This window comes from Protopterus annectens, chromosome 1.part1 (genome assembly GCF_019279795.1).
Source record: "Protopterus annectens isolate FY-2018-M chromosome 1.part1, PAN1.0, whole genome shotgun sequence".
NCBI lineage: Eukaryota > Metazoa > Chordata > Ceratodontiformes > Protopteridae > Protopterus > Protopterus annectens.
Window position 1 is genome coordinate 1,988,682,216 of NC_056726.1, and position 18,362 is coordinate 1,988,700,577.

The following is an 18,362-nucleotide window of genomic DNA, read 5'->3' on the forward strand; positions in this document are numbered from 1 at the left end:
TTTTTGAAATAATAACTTGTCTAGAATTGATGTCCTTTGTTACTAAACGTATGCTGATGTTCTTCATCTCACATTGCTGCAGTCCTGACACTTGGGTAGTCCGCTGCCCCAGTCGGTCCGAATACCAAAGTATAAGGCTGACGTCGGTCAATGCGCATTAGTCTGACGTCAGGACGTCAGGGTACAAATGCGCATGACCGACGTCATTTCCTCAGTCTTTTTTGCCGCATGGTCCGATGCAGAAGCAGTTTTGCAAGTGCAGGTTGGCGTTCTGAGATTTTCCGAAGTCGGAGTTTCAGACCGAATCCAAGTTGGCTAAGTACCCCGTTGGGGAATATTTTGGTTTTTTCTTGCCTCAGTATTTTACCGGATGTCAGAAAAGTGAATAACTGTATTTCTTGTGGGAAACAGATACCTCATAGGGATTACCATACCTTGTGTATACCTTGCTTAGGGCCTGAGCACGACGTTGTTGGCTGTCGCTCTTGTGCTAGATTTAACAAACGCACTATAAAGAGAAGATTAGATTGTGCCAGGTTAGTGTTTGGGAAGCGGTGTAATTATAAAATGCCGTCGGATGCTCCGACGCCGCTTCGTCAAAAAGCGCAAGGACAAAACAGCAAAGCCTAGGCTGGAAGAACCGTCCGTGCGGATGTCGGTTCTTTAGAGGGCCCGGTGGAGCCAGAGGTTCAGCCAGAAATTTCTTTGGAATCCCAGGGAGAGACTTTATTACTGCAAGATGTGACCTCTCAGGAGGTAGGCCAGGCGGAAGGGGCTTCTCAGGTAGCTGTTCTTCCCTCCCTTCCTAAGGTGGTTAGGCCCTCCCTGCTGTTTCCAAGGCTTCTCCCAGGGCAGGCCAGGTTTTGTTTCAGGTGTTACCCCTAGTTCTTCAGGGTCTGTACCTAAGAAGCATATGCTTAAGATGGCAGAAGATTTGATTACAATGATTAGAGGTTCTATGCCCCTCCTGATAAGAGGCCTAGGGTGGAACCTGAGCTTGGGAGTTTTGAGCAGTGTTCGGATGCTTCTGAGTCTTCGGCTGAAGACTTGCAGGAGTATTCCCTTACTCTGATTCTGATATAGATGATTCTACTCCTTCCGCTTCTCCTCCTGAGGATTTTTCATTTTCAGAGACTCTTCATTCCATGAGGGAGCATTTTAAATGGGAAGGTCAGGATTTCTCTGATTCCAGGAAAAGGCTTAGGGAATTTTGTTTCTACCCCAGCATAGGCCTTTAGCTATACCTCCTGTTCTAGATGTGGTGGAGGATGTTTTTGCAGAGGCTTCTCTGAACCCTGATTCTTTGCTTCCTGCTCCAGTTAAACCGGATAGATATTATAGGGTGCCTGAAGCTCATAAGTATCTTTTAAGAGTCCTAGGGCAGACCCAGAAACTGTTTCTCAGGGGCCTAAAGGTGTTAAGGCTTCTGTTGTTAAAAATCCTGTTCCTCCTGATAAAGAGGCGAGGGCTTTGGATAGATGGGGAAAGAAAGTGTATACTTCTTCCACTTTGGCCATGAGAGCTTTGAATTGCCAGTTTCACATGTTGAAATACCAAAATTATCTCCTTTCACAATTAAAGTCTAAGGTAGATGCTTTGGCGGAAGGTATTGAGTGTAAAGAGTTGCAGGATTTAGTTCATGTTTCTGAACAGGTGGGTAAGCATTCTTTGCAATGTGGTTTTGATGCTGTGCAGGCCTCTTCGAGGGTGGCTGCCACTGGTTCGGTTCTTCGCAGGCACGCCTGGCTGAGGGATCAGAATTTAGCTGAGCATGTGAAGACAAGGATTTTAGATGCTCCTTTACAATCTGATGTGTTGTTTGGTTCGTCTGTGGAAGCAGTTCTAAAGAAAATGGAAGACAAGGCTAAGTCTATGCAGACTGTTAAAGATTTTTTGCAGGTTCAGCCTCCGAGTTTAGTAGAAATTGGCCTACCAAGGGGTGGACATATCCTGCTTATGATTCCCAGTCTAGGGGTAGGTCTAGACGTGGTAGGGGCAGAGCTCAAGGTTCTTTTAGGCCTAGAACAGGGAGTTCACCTGCTCAGTCTTCTGGTGAGGGCAGGGGTCAGTCCTTTCGTAAACAGACCCAATGACCTGCCTTTTCAGCTGCCAGAATCTTCTCGTCTGGCAGCACCTTTGGGAGGAAGGTTGGCACTTTTCAAAGAAAACTGGAGTTTAATTACCCAAGACAGATGGGTATTGGATATCATTCACCACGGTTACAGGTTTTATTTCCATACCTTGCCTCCTTTCAAAGGCATGCCAGACATTCCTCCTCAACAAAGGAAAGAGGCTCACAGGCAAATTTCTCTGTTGCTCCAAATAGGGGCCATTCAGCCGGTTCCTGTGCCAGAAAGGGGCCTAGGATTTTATTCTCGCCTGTTCCTAGTACCAAAAAGGGGAACACGTGGAGACCAATTTTGGATCTGTCTATCCTCAACACTTATCTGGACATTCCCAAGTTCAAAATGTTGACGTTACAACAGCTTTTACCTCTGCTGGGCAAAGATCACTGGATGGTAACTTTGGATCTCAAGGAAGCTTACCTTCATGTTCCTATCAGACTAATTTGCAGGAAGTATCTGCGTTTTCGAGCTGGGAATTCTCATTATCAGTTCTCTGCATTGCCCTTTGGCTTATCTACTGCGCCCAGAGTATTCACAAAGGTTCTGGCTCCAGTGATAGCTTTCTTCAGGCTAAAAGGAATACAAATCTATCCTTATTTGGATGATTGCCTGCTTCTGGCTCAAGGAAGGGACGTGCTTCTTCAGCATTTGGAATATGTGATAGCAGTGCTAAGATGCCTAGGGTATTCTGTGAACGAAATAAAGTCCAGTCTAGTACCCTCTCAAGACATGTGCTTTCTGGGTGTGAGACTGAATACAGCAACCCAGATGGCCTTTTTAACCCCGGACAAACAAAAGAATCTTTCTCTTTACTTCCATCAACTATCTCATCAGTCCGGGCTGACTGCAAGGACAGTCCTTCAAGCCTTAGGGTTCATGGCATCTTGTATTCTGGTACTTCCCAATGCCAAACTGCATATGAGGAAGCTACAATGGTATCTCAAAAATGTATGGACACAGCACTGCCAGGATTTGGACACTGTCATTCAAATAATACCTTGCATTCAAAAGGAATTTCTGTGGTGGGCTCAGGAATGTCACCTAAACAAGGGACTCTCTGTGACCCGGCCAGAGGCGAGTCAGATTCTAACGACAGATGCCTCAGACACAGCTTGGGGAGCTCATCTGAATGGAAAGTGGATACAAGACAAGTGGCCTGCCAGACTGCAGCATCTACATATCAACATGAAGGAGATGTTAGCAGTCCAGTTTGCATTACTGGCTTTCAAGGATTTACTTCTTCCAGGGCAGGTGTTGATTCTAACAGACAACACAACTGTCATGTGGTACATCAACAAACAAGGGGGAACACATTCTTATCCTCTATGCAGGCAAGCAATGATTTTGTGGGAGACTGCGTTAAGCTTGCAACTGAATCTTCAAGCAAGGTTTCTGCCAGGAGCACAGAACTCCTTAGCAGATGTGTTAAGCAGGCAAATCATGGATCCCCACGAGTGGAAACTGGATCTTCATGTATTTCAGACATTGACAGTGTCCTGGGGAACTCCAGACATAGATCTGTTCGCTTCTCCACTAAACCACCAGCTGCCAAAGTTTTGCACAAAAAGTTTTCATCACACAGCCTGGAAAGTGGATGCTCTTTCTTTCAGTTGGAAAAATCTTCATGTGTATGCCTTTCCACCTCTGCCTCTCCTCCCAAAGGTACTCCTAAAGGTCAGACAAGACAAGCCAAGGATGATTTTAATAGCTCCAGATTGGCCTCGGCAGCACTGGTACCCATTACTGAGGAGTCTGGTAAGGAAGCCTCCATGGCCCTTACCTTTGATTCCACACCTATTGTCTCAGAAGGACGGGCATCTACTCAATGTCAAGCTTCACTCTCTTCATCTAACAGCCTGGCATATTCTGTTTTGAACCATAGCAGGTCTCAGCTTCCTCAACAAGTTTTGAATGTGATTATGGAAGCCAGAAGACCTTGTACAAGGAAAGTGTACGCAGGAAAATGGAAGAGATTTTTATTTTGGTGCGCAGCAAAGGATTTGGATGTTTCTGAGCCAAATTTGAGTGTGGCTCTTCAATATCTTACTGAGTTATTGGACAAAGGTTTGTCTTTCTCTTCCATTAAGATTCATGCTGCAGCAATTTCAGCTCACTATGATTGTGACCCACCATTGTTTTCTCATCCCTTGTTCAAGCAATTTCTTAGAGGGGCAAAGAATATAAGACCCCCACGTAGAGCTCCTACTCCGGCTTGGGACCTCAATTTTGTGTTGGAGAAACTCACTCTACAACCTTTTGAGCCTGCAGCTACTGCTGAATTGAAATATTTGTCATGGAAGACTGCTTTTTTGTTAGCCATTACCTCTGCAAGAAGGGTGTCTGAATTGCAGGCCCTTATGGCGGTTGAGCCTTTCCTGATTTTTCATAAGGATAGGGTATCTTTACGTACTAATCCTTCCTTTATGCCTAAAGTGGTTTCTAGTGTAGCTTTAAACCAAACTATTCATTTACCTACCTTTTATGCAAATCCCCAAAATAAGGGGAAAAGATTTTGCACACTTTAGATGTACACAGGCAATTACGTTATTATTTAAGCAGGACTAAGGATTTTAGGCAGTCTCAGCAGTTGTTTGTTTCTTTTGCTTTGAGTTCTCAGGGTAAGCCTGTGTCAAAACAAACTATTTCTAAGTGGATTGGGTTTTGCATTACTTTCTGTTACTCCCATCATGGCAAGGAGATTCCAGCTGGGATTAGGCCTCATTCCACTAGGGCTACTGCCACTTCAACAGCATTTCTAAGGGGTGGCAACTAAGGATATTTTGGAGGCAGCTACTTGGAGTTCAGTGCATACCTTCTCTAAGCATTACCACCTTCCTCTCTACTCTAAATCTAGGGCTGGTTTTGCCACTGCTATTTTACAGGGCATGTTGTCAGCTCCTGCTTCTTTGTGATTTGCCATCCTCCCTTACCTCTGCTTTGGGATTCTACCCAAGTGTCAGGACTGCAGCAATGTGAGATGAAGAACATAGTACAGTTTTGTACCTACCATAAATGTAGATGTTCGAAGATCCACATTGCTGCAGTCCAATTTACCCTCCCTCCTTCCCTCTGTGTTTAGGGGTGGTTGTGTGGGTAGGATTGTACCTGGCTGACTTTGTATATATTGTACATATATTTGGTACAGGGGTGTTTGGTGTGTTGTTGTTTTTGGTTTGGCCTTATCTTTTTAGGGTCTTCTGACATCTGGGGCAAGAAAAGACTGAGGAAATGACGTCGGTCATGCGCATTTGTACCCTGACGTCCTGACGTCAGACTAATGCGCATTGACCGACGTCAGCCTTATACTTTGGTATTCGGGCCGACTGGGACAGCGGACTACCCAAGTGTCAGGACTGCAGCAATGTGGATCTTCGAACATCTACATTTATGGTAGGTACAAAACTGTACTTTTTGTTAGTACAGAATTTGCATTTAATTTTCACTTAACTCCTCACAAGCTCAAACATCTCCCAACCCACAACCCCCTGCTTCTGATTTCTCCAGATCTTTTTGCCTCCATTCTGACAAAGGCCATCCCCTAATAGCTTGAGTAATACAAGAGAGTTTTCGGTGTCTTTTTGGACAGCTCAGTGTAAATTCTTGGGTTATTTTTTTAAGTATTTAGTATTGGGATCATTACTTTTCTACAGTGCTTTTCTACTCTGTCAGTTGCTTTTTCTACTTAACTGTCATTGCTCCCTTCCCCCTTCTTACCTAGTCATGTTTTGGGCAATCAGCTCACTTTACAAATATCTATTTTCCCCCTTCTTACTCTTGTTCTGTGCGTTTTTCACTGGTTTGAGCAGTTTATTTATGATTGTCGTAGTTTGCTGTTAGGCATGGAGAAGAAGGATAATAGGTGTGTTACTAGGCTAATGGCCCTGGAGCCTTTACAAGCCTAGCCCATAGAAGTGCCCTGGCATCGTGCTGCCCAACGTTAGTTCCCAGTGCCTCTATCAAGTAGAGCCACTGGAGTGATCCCCGGGGTGAACTATTTCTCATCCACTCATCAAGATTTTTAATGAAGAGGGCCAGTGAGGTGCTCTGCTTGACATGTATGGGAAGTCTGTTCCAGAGCATGGGCAGTCTCTGGGTTATGATAACCTGGGTAACTAGGCTTTAAAAATTGCATTTAATATATTTAGGAACTGTTCATCTCACTAATGACTAGAGCATTTGTGAAAATTTCAGTTGGAATGCAAAAACAAGCTAGTGATTAAGGGCATACCCCAAATAGACTAGACACAGATGAGAGTTCTAGAGACCTCTGTAATAGAAATGCGAAAAGAGAAGAGGAAGGCAGTGGATCCATCTGTGTTAGAGAAGCAACTTGCTCCTTCCAAAACTGTTCAAGATTCTTCCCATTCTCCCAGGTGCCTAGTGTTTTTACTCCAGCCAAGCCTTCATCTCCTCATTAGAGAGATTCATCCAGTACCTTACAGGACTCAGTGCCAAGATGGAGCACAGAAAGTTTTTATTTTGAAAAAGATCTCTCTTGACTGATGTCCTTGAGACTGCCATGGGTAGCTTCTTGTCAGTCTCATAGATTCCTTTGGGGCCCTATTCAAGTTGAAAGGGAGCATGCAATGTCAGCTTTTGTTAAGGCCCAATTTTGGTATGGTATCATCTTTACCTTGACAGTTCCTACTGTGAGTTGAGAGACTGCCCAGACCTCCCATATTGCCTTTCTTCCTCCTGGCCTACTTTTGACAACAGTAACACTAAAGTCAGGCTGCTACGCTGTTTTTCTTTATGTGGACAGACCTCACATTTCTCACACAGATGATTTTAGTGCCAGAGATATTGACCCCCTAACAATTTGACATCGACTATCACTAAGTCCGTGGTGGTTACTGCCAGATTTTGTCACTTATGAGGCTGATACTAATGGTTTCAATGCCATTCTCAATGTCAGAGCTTTTGGCTTTTGACTCTTTAAGACAGAAGATCCCCAGTTTGGCCTTGTCTGTGTAAGTTTCTGTGTTGACATTTAGTGTAGGGTTGTCAGTGTTAGCACTGACCTTCATTTTGTCAGTACCGATGATCATGGCTCCAGGCATTTCATTAGATTCCACGGTGCAAATGGGGCAACATCTACCTCCTTTGTGCCCATAGTATCAGCAGTACCAATTGTGCCTTGAGCTACTACAGAAGTTGGACACTTCAGCCAACTATTATCCAAGCTTCTTCAGGATCAGAGGATTAAAAGACCATTCTGCTATGGTCCAGAGATCACTATTCCTAAGGAAAATCAGACAAAAAATTCCATCTCAGTCCCCAAGGAAGAGAAAGTGCAAGAGGAAGCACAGACTCCCCATCGGAGTCCACAAAAGAGGCCTGTAATTCCTCTCTCCCAACAATATAGATAGTGCCTCTGCCAGACACACTGGTATATATGGTCTGTAGTAAGGTATGGAATGAGCTGGACATAGTTGAAACCATCCCAAGAATGCCAGGCAGAGTCTTTCTGACCTCCCCAAAAACAAAGTGTATTGGAGAAAAGGACCTTCTGTTGACTCCTTGTTAGTAGCTGCAGCCGCAAAGAAGAATGTCACAGAAGAAGCCCAAGATATCCATCCCCTAACAAAGACTCCAGAATGATGGATAAGTTAGGGAAGTGAGTCTGTGTTTCCAGTACATTCTCTGTCAAAGCATTGAACTACATGTTGCACATGGTTCATTTTTTAATCTCAAGTATTTGCCATATGGAAAACTCCCGTCTCAGATGGAGACTCGGGTGGCTACCATGAGCAGTTTCTTCTCTGACCTTGTGTCTCAAAAAAAAATCAATGGGTGGAACACCTAGAGCCACAGGCACAAAAGTAACAATGAGAAAACTAACCTAGATGTGATTTGATGATTTCCTGGACTATTTTAAGGGAGCTTTTGTCAACACTCCCTTTGAGGGTAATGCACTATTTGTGCAACAAGTCAAGGATAGACTGTCTACTTGTGAACAAGAGGGCAAAATGCTTATGGCTGTGGGCAAAATGCTTATGGCTGTAGGAGTTAAGTGTGCTGCCACACAAAGAGCTTTCCAGCAAAACCATAAAGGCAGGAGGAGAAACTTGTGGAGTTGATGTCTTATCTATTATTTCCTCAAAGAATGGGTGTTGGTCTGACTTTGGATCTGATCACAGTCACTTACAAGCTTTGGATCTGGTGCTTGGGCTCCTCTTTCTACTCATAATCCCTGTGAATAGAATGAGCTACCTCAGATTTTGTTTACTGCTTGAAAAGCTGCACTGAATCTTGGTGCTCAGGACAGTCTTGCATAAAATACTTGAAGTTTTCACCTTTAGATAAATAACTGTTTCCCCTTTACTTTTTTGCTTGTAGTTATACAGACAGACACACACACACACACACACACACACACACACACACACACACACACACACACACACACACACACACACACACACACACACACACACATAATGATTTTCCCTTCCAATTCCTTTCATTACCAAATTCATCTGTATTGTAGTAGCATTTTTCTTGATTTCCTTATTCCTTATTATGAAACTTAAAAAAATCTTTATCTGTATATCATACTTTTTGAGGTACTTTAATCTTCAAGCAGAGCAAACACCTCAGCAGGGTAAAGTGCCTTGGTAAAACGAAAAAGCAGAGCAGTAGAGCAATTCCAAGGCACACCAATAGCCAATAATCCAAAGCTTCCAAACGAAAAAAGACCTTTATTGCAGCAGAACTTCTCCACACAGTAAGCGCTTTCACGTTGTATAAACGCTTCTTCAGACTTCAATAAAATGCATTGAAATTCTAGCCTTTATATACTATGGTTACCAAAGACTTAACCAATTAATCAATTAAACAATGTTTTGAATTCTTAAAGTGCAAGTGCTCACTACAAACAAATACATAAAAAATACAAACGAAAAATACTTAAAAGATGCTTAAAAACTAAGAAGACATCATAGGTGTCACATGCATTTAAAAATTATACTAAATATTCCATGTAACACATTTAATCATTTAATGCTTAAAAGCCTTGGCTACTAAAAATGGTTTTAAAGTAATTTTTTCATTTAATCCATGTTTATGTGCCTGTAATCTGAGGATCCATCTGTTCTCAACTTCCTCAGTACGATTTTTTATATTCCCTAACCTACTGGTGCTTTTTACTAATTCTAAAACTTTGAATCTAAAATGATGTAAAGACCCTTTCTCCATAATATGTCTTGCTAAAGCATTGGTAGTATCTTCTTTGCTGACCGCATATATATGCTCCCTTATATGCTCACGCAAGGTGCGATTTGTTTTTCCTACATAATATTTCTGACAAAATTGACACTGTGCTAAGTAGACAAGATTTTTAGATCTACAATCAGCATAGCTCCTAAAAGTATAAATTCTTCCAGTGTGTGGGTGGATAAAGGCATTATCCTCTGCTATGAATCTGCACTGATTGCAGGTCCTGCAGGGAAATGTTCCTGCTCTCTGTGACCTTAGATGTCCTATGTCTGTTTTTTCATAGCATAAAAGTCTCTTTAGAGATTTCATGTTCCTATATGCTATATTGGGTGCCTCTTCCACTAAAGTCTTGATTCTATCATCCATCACTAAAATTTTCCAGTTATTTTCTATAATCCTTCTGATCTGGCCATTTCTGTTAGTATATGGTATAATAAGCCTATTTTTCACGGCAGATGATTTTTTCATGTCCATAATATTAGCTTCTGTCTTGTTATAGTAGAATGGTTTACCCCTATCTGATCTCAATTTATCACTTGTAGCTATGGTGTCATGTACCACTTTCTTGTTATATCCTCTGGATGTAAAATCTCTTTCTAAGATATCTTTCTGACTTATGAAAGCTGACTCATTGGTGGTTAGCTTGGATACCCTGAGTGTTTGATTCTTAACTATATTCGAATAGATATGTTTAGGGTGCATACTACTACGATGAAGGAAATTATTCCTCCAACAAGTTTTCCTGAACATTTCAGTATTGATACCATTTGGTCCCTTCGTCAACTGTACATCAAGAAATTGTATTACTTCACATGAGTGAGTACTTTGAAACTCTAAAAAATCAGTGGTCCCATTCAAATAGCAGATGAATTCAGCTAGATCTTGTTCTGTTCCTCTCCATATTAAAAAAACATCATCTACAAAACGACTATAGTGTATTATATGCTCATTAAATAATAAATTGTTCAACACATAGGCATCCTCCCAATATGCCAACACTAGGTTGGCATAGGAGTTTGCACAAGGGGTTCCCATTGCAACTCCCTTTCTTTGCAAGTAGTATTTATTCTCATACAACAGAACATTATTTTCTAGGACTATTTCAAGCAGGGACATCCATCTTATAATCTTATTATTCTCTATACCATTCTTAAGCAAAACAGTCTCAAATATTCAATGCCAGTACTGTTAGGGATTGATGTAAACAGAGATTTCACATCTAGAGTGACGAAAATATCGTCATTTTCAATTGGATTGCTGTTATTGCATCTTGCAAGATTCTCTATGAACTGTTGTGTGTCACGTAGAATATATTTTGTATTTGTCACTATCGGTTTAAACTGTTTATCTAGAAATATAGATAGTGATTCCGTCAACCAGCCTTTGCTGGAGACTATTGGCCTAAGTGGTGGATCATACATCTCTTTATGTATTTTTGGCAGGCCCCTAAAGGTGGGAACCAAGGGGTTCTCAACAAGGAAATATCTGTATAGTCCCATATCAATAACATTACTAAGGACCAAGTCATACAGCTGTCCATGCACATCCTTGATCAATTTATTCAACAAACTTGCACTTAAGGGACTATATGTGTCCACTTCCGCTAACATTAAACAGATTTTCCTGTTATACATCTCCCTGTCCATGATCACTATAGCTCCCCCTTTGTCTGCCTGTCTTATCACAATCTGATCATTTCGTTGTAAATCTAGGATAGCTTTCTTCTCCTCGATAGTGACATTAAAAAATTCAGATTTACCTGCGTTGTTGTTATACAGCTGTATCAAATCATGCTCACAAGCATGTTCAAAAACTTCTAACAATGGATGTTGCTATGGTATAGATATAGATGGTTTCCTAAATACATTACAATTCTCAGAAGTCCTTGCATGTGGTGAATCTTCACCATATAACATTTTAAGCGCTATATTCCTGGTAAACATTTTAATGTCTACTATTAGATCAGTCACATCAGTAAATCCAGATGGAATAAAGCTCAATCCTTTGTTTAAACATCAGATAAGACAGGCATACAAAGGGGGAGCTATAGTGATCATGGACAGGGAGATGCATAACATATATATGACACATATAGTCCCTTAAGTGCAAGTTTGTTGAATAAATTGATCAAGGATGTGCATGGACAGCTGTATGACTTGGTCCTTAGTAATGTTATTGATATGGGACTATACAGATATTTCCTTGTTGAGAACCCCTTGGTTCCCACCTTTAGGGGCCTGCCAAAAATACATAAAGAGATGTATGATCCACCACTTAGGCCAATAGTCTCCAGCAAAGGCTGGTTGACGGAATCACTATCTATATTTCTAGATAAACAGTTTGAACCAATAGTGACAAATACAAAATATATTCTACGTGACACACAACAGTTCATAGAGAATCTTGCAAGATGCAATAACAGCAATCCAATTGAAAATGACGATATTTTCGTCACTCTAGATGTGAAATCTTTGATGTTAAGTTGTCAATCTCGCCTTCATTCTTGCTTGATGGGTTCGGAGCCGATCCTCGGCTCCGACTCGGCACTTGCTAAGCTCGAGAGTCACTTTTACCAGCTCGAGGCAGTCCCATATCCCATGATGCAAGGCGGTAAGTACCCAGATCTCGTTTGCCGCTTCGCTGATGAGGTCCTCCTTTTACCAGCTCCTGGTAAGTGATTATTATTACTAATTTTTAGCCCCCAATCAGAAAAATTTTTCTTTTTTTCTTAAAATTCTGTCTCTTTAGATAATTGTGAGGCTTTTTCTGACTAACCTTTTATTTCCTTCTTTACTTTTTTAGTCAGGCCTTAATTCCCTCCCATCCCCCCCCTGTCAGGGTGTGTGTGTGAGAGTTTTTATTTCTCAATTCTTTAACTTTAGTTTGTCTGGTTCGGGACTGTGTGTGTAGTGTTTGTTTGGAAAGCACTATGTCTAAAGAACAGAGGGTCTCAGGCTTCAAGAAGTGTGACTCGTGCTGTCAGAAGATGTCTCTGACAGACGGTCACACTTCTTGTTTATATTGCCTGGGACCTCTCCACCTGCAGGACTCCTGTGCGATTTGTCATTCCTTTAGCCAGAGAGTCCTGCAGGAGAGAAGAAATAAATTGATTTTAAGGGGTCTCCTTAAACCGGAGGGCTCTCCGGCTAAATCGGCTCCAAGCAAGACTTCAAAGTCTTCCAAGGCCCAGGCTACTGTGTCCAAGCCTGCGGCCTCGGTTCCGACTCCTTGGGAGTCGAGATCGGCTCCGGCTGGAGCCGATCCTGGTTTGCAAAAACCTTCGGCACCGATGGCTATCGGTGCCGAGACTGTTACAGTCACATCGGTGTCGGCTCCGACTGGCTCCGACCACCATGTGGCTCAGGCTTCGGTGTCGGCGCCGACCTGCGCCGACACCGTTACAGTTATGTCTGTATCGGTTCCGGCTGGAGCCGATGCATCGAGGCTTTCTGTCGGAGCCGAAAAGTCCTCGGCTCCGACTGCATCTATGGTTTCTTCGGCTCCAATGGTTCCTTCGAGGAAGAGGTCCAGGTCCCCTTCCTTGGAACCGATACTCTCGGCTCCGGCCTCGCCTCTCCTCTCGGAGCGGAGCCATCAGAGCCGATCATCTAGGTCATCCAGGCTTTCAGACCATGATTTAGAGAGGGTGGTCAGTAGATTACTGAAATCACAGGCACTGGCCCAGATGCTGCATAGTCCGTCTCAACAGACGACTATTAGTCCACACCCTCTTGAAGTTCCTCCTTCGACTCTACCTCAGAGTTTGGAGCTGGAGTCTTCGGATATAGTTTCTGCTATGGCTGAGGGGCGGATACCCCCCCTTCTGCACCCTCTGCATCTACTCTTATCTCCTCTTCGAGACCATCCTTAGAGGGATTCGGTGGTCGGGCTTCCCTGGTCTCCTCCGAGGGGGTGAGTGGCATCGGACCCTTGTCCGACCCCGCTCTTCCCCTTGGAGCCTCGGCCTTGGTGAGCTCGGCTCCGACATCTGCCTCGGAGCCTTCCCTTTCGGTGGGTCCTGGAGTTCCGGTTTCTTCGGAACGGGTTCTCTCGGACCTCCCTGGGAGGGGGGCCTTCGAGGTGATGAAGAGTGTGCTGGCCACTGGGCTCAGCCAGCAGTCTATTCCCTTAGCTCCTCCCTCTACAGTGCCTGTCGATATCTCTGCCATCTCTCTTGCTCCCGGACCCAGAGATCCTCCGCCTCAGGTTTCCCCACTGGGAATAACCCCCTCTTCCGAGGATTCTCCTGATCAGTCAGGAGATCCTCCGCGCAAGAGGACTTGTAAGAGGAAACACCTAGACTCCCCTGAGTCTATCACTTCAGATACCGACTTAGATGAGTCGGAGGGATCCCCAAGATCCCCCTCTGAGGATGTCTCCTTTTCAGACATCCTAGAACTCCTAAAACAGAGGGGAAACTGGCCTCCACAAATCCCTCTGAGGATGAGTCGGTCTACCTAGAGGCGTTTGGATCTCGGCCCTCCACCTCCTGGGTGTCTCCGCCTTTCGACCCCTTATGGAAGTTATTGCTCGAAGGCTTGGGCTGCTCCTGACTCTGTAGAGCCAGTTCCTAGGAGGCCGTCTAAATTTATTACTTCCCCTTCGGACAAGCAATTCCTTACAAAAGGTGTCCCTGTTGATGCCATGGTGGTGGCGGCTGCCACTAAGAAGGAACTTGCAGATCCTTCCGTACCTATCCATCCTCCTAATAAGGATTCTAGGACCACGGATAGGTATGGTAAGCGGATGTTCTCTTCAGCGACCTTTGCTATGCGCTCGCTGAACTACTTATGTCACTTCACCAGACTCCAAAGGGACATCCTTAAGGAACTAGGTGAAGTAGTACAGGATCCTACAGCTGCAGGGGCTCAAGAAAAAATTGCTTCTCAGCTAGGAATCCTTAATTCTATAGCTATCTCCTCTATGCGATTGATATCATATGCAGCAGATGGAGCGAATAGAGCCGCAGGTACAGGGGTGGCTCTTAGACGCCAAGCCTGGATGCGGCTCTGTAATTTTGCAGATCCCTTTAAGGCGTCCTTCACAAATTCTCCCTTTGATGGGTCGGCTTTGTTCGGCCCTCAAGTGAAGGATACTTTGACCAGGTGTGAACAGGACGGCAAGACTCTTTCTGCCATAGGGGTCCGTTTTTCCACTCCTTCTAGACCTTACCCTAAAGGACAGAAGGGTGGAAAGATGTGGTTCCGCAAGTCCCAAGGAGTCACGCCGGATACACGTGGTCAGTTTACCCCTAGAGGCAGAGGGGGTAATAATAACAGACGCCGCTCTAGAGGCAGAGGGGGTCCACAGAACCAGGGAAGCAGAGAGTCTCTCTGACAAGCCCTTTCAGCATCCCTGAGATGTTGCCCGACTGTCCATCCTTGGAGGCAGTCGGGGGAAGACTATCGCTGTACTCAGAAGCCTGGCGTTCCCTCACTCAAGACAGATGGGTACAGTCGATCATATCCGAGGGTTACAAAATTCCTTTCGAGGAAAGTCCCTTCTCTCACACAAATTCCCTTCCAGATGTACCACCCGGTCTAAGGGAAGTTGCAGAGTTAGAAGTATTAAAACTTCTACAAAAAAGAGCCATTCAGCCAGTTACAATAGACCATTCAGAGCCCGGAATCTACTCAAGATTCTTTTTGGTCCCCAAAAAGACGGGAGACTGGAGACCAATATTGGATCTCAGCAGACTCAACAAGTCTGTGAGAAAGACAAGATTTCAATGGTCACACTTCAGTCAATTTTGCCCTTCCTAGAGAAGGACAACTGGATGTGCTCAATAGATCTTCAGGACGCGTACTATCACATAAAAATTCACAGACGCTCCAGAAGGTTTCTCCGCTTTCGGCTGGGGTCCAGTCAATTCCAATTCAGAGCCCTGCCCTTTGGTCTCACTACAGCCCCCAGAGTGTTCACCAAATGTATGGCAGTGGTCACGGCTCACCTGAGACGTCAAGGATTCCAGGTGTTTCCGTATCTTGACGACTGGCTCCTTTCAGCCACCACCAGGCATCAACTTCTTCAAGCCAGGGATTACACAATAAATCTTTGCACTCAGTTGGGAATTTCGATCAACTACGAAAAATCCTCCTTATTGCCCTGCCAGTCTATTACTTTCATAGGCGCAAACTTAAACACTGTTCGGATGTCAGCAACCCTCACAGACCAAAGAATCTCAGGTATACAAAGTCACGTGAGGATCATCCTAGCCAGCAAAAAAGTACAAGCCAGAATGGTTCTAAAGGTGTTGGGCCTCATGGCTGCCGCCATTACTCTTCTTCCCCTGGCTCGCTTCTACATGCGCCTGCTTCAGTGGATGTTGTTCACTCAGTGGTCTTACCAACAACTTCCAATGCGTCACCAAATATTGGTGACACAAATTTGCAGGAATCATCTTTCATGGTGGATTACTTCTCCCCAGATTCACCAAGGCAGACCCTTTGTACCCCCGGCCCCGGTAGCCACTGTCACTACGGACGCCTCCCTGATCGGGTGGGGGGGTCATTATCAGGGCAGGATGGTTCATGGGACGTGGCAACCGTTCGAATACCACCTGCACATAAATGTCCTAGAGATGAGAGCAGTGCTTTTAACGTTGCAAGCCCTCAACGACTTTCTTCCCTTGGGAACAATTGCAGTTCACACAGACAACATGTCTGTAGTATGGTATATCAACAAACAGGGTGGAACCAAGTCCTACCCCTTGTGTCGAGAAGCTCTCAGACTTTGGCAATGGGCGATCTCCTCTCATCGGTTTCTGGTAGCAACGCATATCCCTGGGAAAACCAACATTTTAGCGGACAGATTGAGCAAAGCTATTTTCATGCCTCACGAGTGGTCTCTCAAACAATCTATAGTGGAGGAGATTTTTCTAGAATGGGGCCGCCCATGTTGCGATCTTTTTGCTACTCCCCAAAACAGCAAATGCCCAGACTTCTTTTCTCTCTTCCCACTGCCAGGCCATCCCCCCAGAGACGCTCTAACCCAGGATTGGCCCCAGGGACTTTTTTATGCCTTTCCTCCTTTTCCACTGATTCCACAAGTACTCCCGAAAGCCACCGTTTTGAGAGCCAAAATGATTCTCATTGCTCCCTATTGGCCTCGACAGATTTGGTTTCCGTTCCTCCATCGCCACCTTTTGGTGCAGCCGTGGCATCTAGACCCAGTACCAGACCTTCTGATTCACCAATCGGGCCAGCTGCACCGGTCTATCCCTTCTCTCAACCTCACAGCATGGTTGCTCCACTTCCTTCCTTAGCCAGGCTTCCTATGATCTCTAATCCTGTTAGGGACATCATAGTAGCTTCCCTAAAATCCTCTACTAGAAGGATTTCCATTTGCTGGTATAAATCCTCTACTAGAAGGATTTATACCAGCAAATGGAAACGCTTTTCTTGTTGGGCAAAAGCTAAAAATATTGATCCCTTTACTGCTCCAGTACAAGCAGTTTTGGATTTCTTAGCGGAAATCTTTCACGCGGGCTCTTCTTCTTCCACGGTCAAAGTTCAGTTGGCTGCTATCTCGAACTTTCATGTCGGGTTCGCAGATCACAACATTATGTCCCACAGGCTTTGTAGAGCCTTCTTAAAAGGAATTTTTCTCCTGAAACCTCCAATCAGGAGTCCTCCTCCTCAATGGGACCTAAATTTAGTGCTGACATCCTTGATTCTTCCTCCCTTCGAGCCAGCTGTTTCATGTTCCCTGAAATTTCTTTCATGGAAAACTTTATTCCTGGTTGCTATTACATCGCTAGGAGGGTATCTGAACTTCATGCTCTCTCTGTTCGTCCCCTATTTGGTCTTCCACAAAGACAGAGTATCATTGAGAACTAATCCGACCTTTTGCCTAAGGTCGCCTCAAAGAGTAATTTGAATCAGTCTATTGACCTTCCTGTATTTTTCCCAAACTACTCAAACAGATCGGAACAAAAGTTACATTATCTTGATGTTCACCGCCAACTCAGATATTATTTGGACAGAACAAAACAATTCAGGAAATCCGATCAGCTCTTTGTTTCTTATGCTGATAACAAAAAAGGCCTTCCCGTCTCAAAAGTGACCTTATCTAGATGGCTTTCTTCTGTCATCTCTGAAATTTATCAGCTCAGGGGAAAACAGCTGTGCTCGAAACCTAAAGCGCATTCAACCAGAAGCTTAGCCACTTCCACAGCTTTTCAAGCTAGACTTCCATTAGACACTATTTGTGCAGCAGCCACTTGGGCCACTCCTCATATCTTTGTTTCTCATTATAAGTTGGATTTGGCCTCCAGGGACAGAGCCAGTTTTGGCTCTACAGTTCTCAAGAGTCTGTTCCATTGAGCCACCCAGGATAGAGGTGCTAGGGACGCGGTCCCATCAAGCAAGAATGAAGGCGAGATTGACAACTTAACATTGAGAAGTTATGTACCTACCATAACGTTCCATGTTAGTTGTCTTCTCTCGCCTTCTTTCTTGTGACCCTCCCTCCTTCCCCCTGGCTTGGACAGACCTTTTCTCTCTACATGGAAGAATGCTTCTTAAGACCATACAGTTCTGGTCTTCCTAACCCATCCTTCAGGCTTTTTCTCTGCCTTCTTTCTTCCTTTTGGGAAGTTTTTTATGCTAGGTGTTATTGCCTTTGGACAACAAACGAGATCTGGGTACTTACCGCCTTGCATCATGTCATGGGATATGGGGCTGCCTCGAGCTGGTAAAAGTGACTCTCGAGCTTAGCAAGTGCCGAGTCGGAGCCGAAGATCGGCTCCGAACCCATCAAGCAAGAAAGAAGGCGAGAGAAGACAACTAACATGGAACGTTATGGTAGGTACATAACTTCTCATTTACATCAATCCCTAACAGTACTGGCATTGAATATTTGAGACTGTTTTTGCTTAAGAATGGTATAGAGAATAATAAGATTATAAGATGGATGTCCCTGCTTGAAATAGTCCTAGAAAATAATGTTCTGTTGTATGAGAATAAATACTACTTGCAAAGAAAGGGAGTTGCAATGGGAACCCCTTGTGCAAACTCC

The 18,362-nt window shown here is 44.2% G+C and overlaps 1 protein-coding gene across 1 annotated transcript in view; it reads left to right on the top strand.

Moving 5' to 3' along the window:
• Positions 1-18,362, top strand: part of LOC122816787 (dynein axonemal heavy chain 8-like) — a 9,517,065-nt gene that overhangs the window by 3,940,683 nt on the left and 5,558,020 nt on the right. The gene's annotated exons all lie outside the window — the stretch shown is intronic.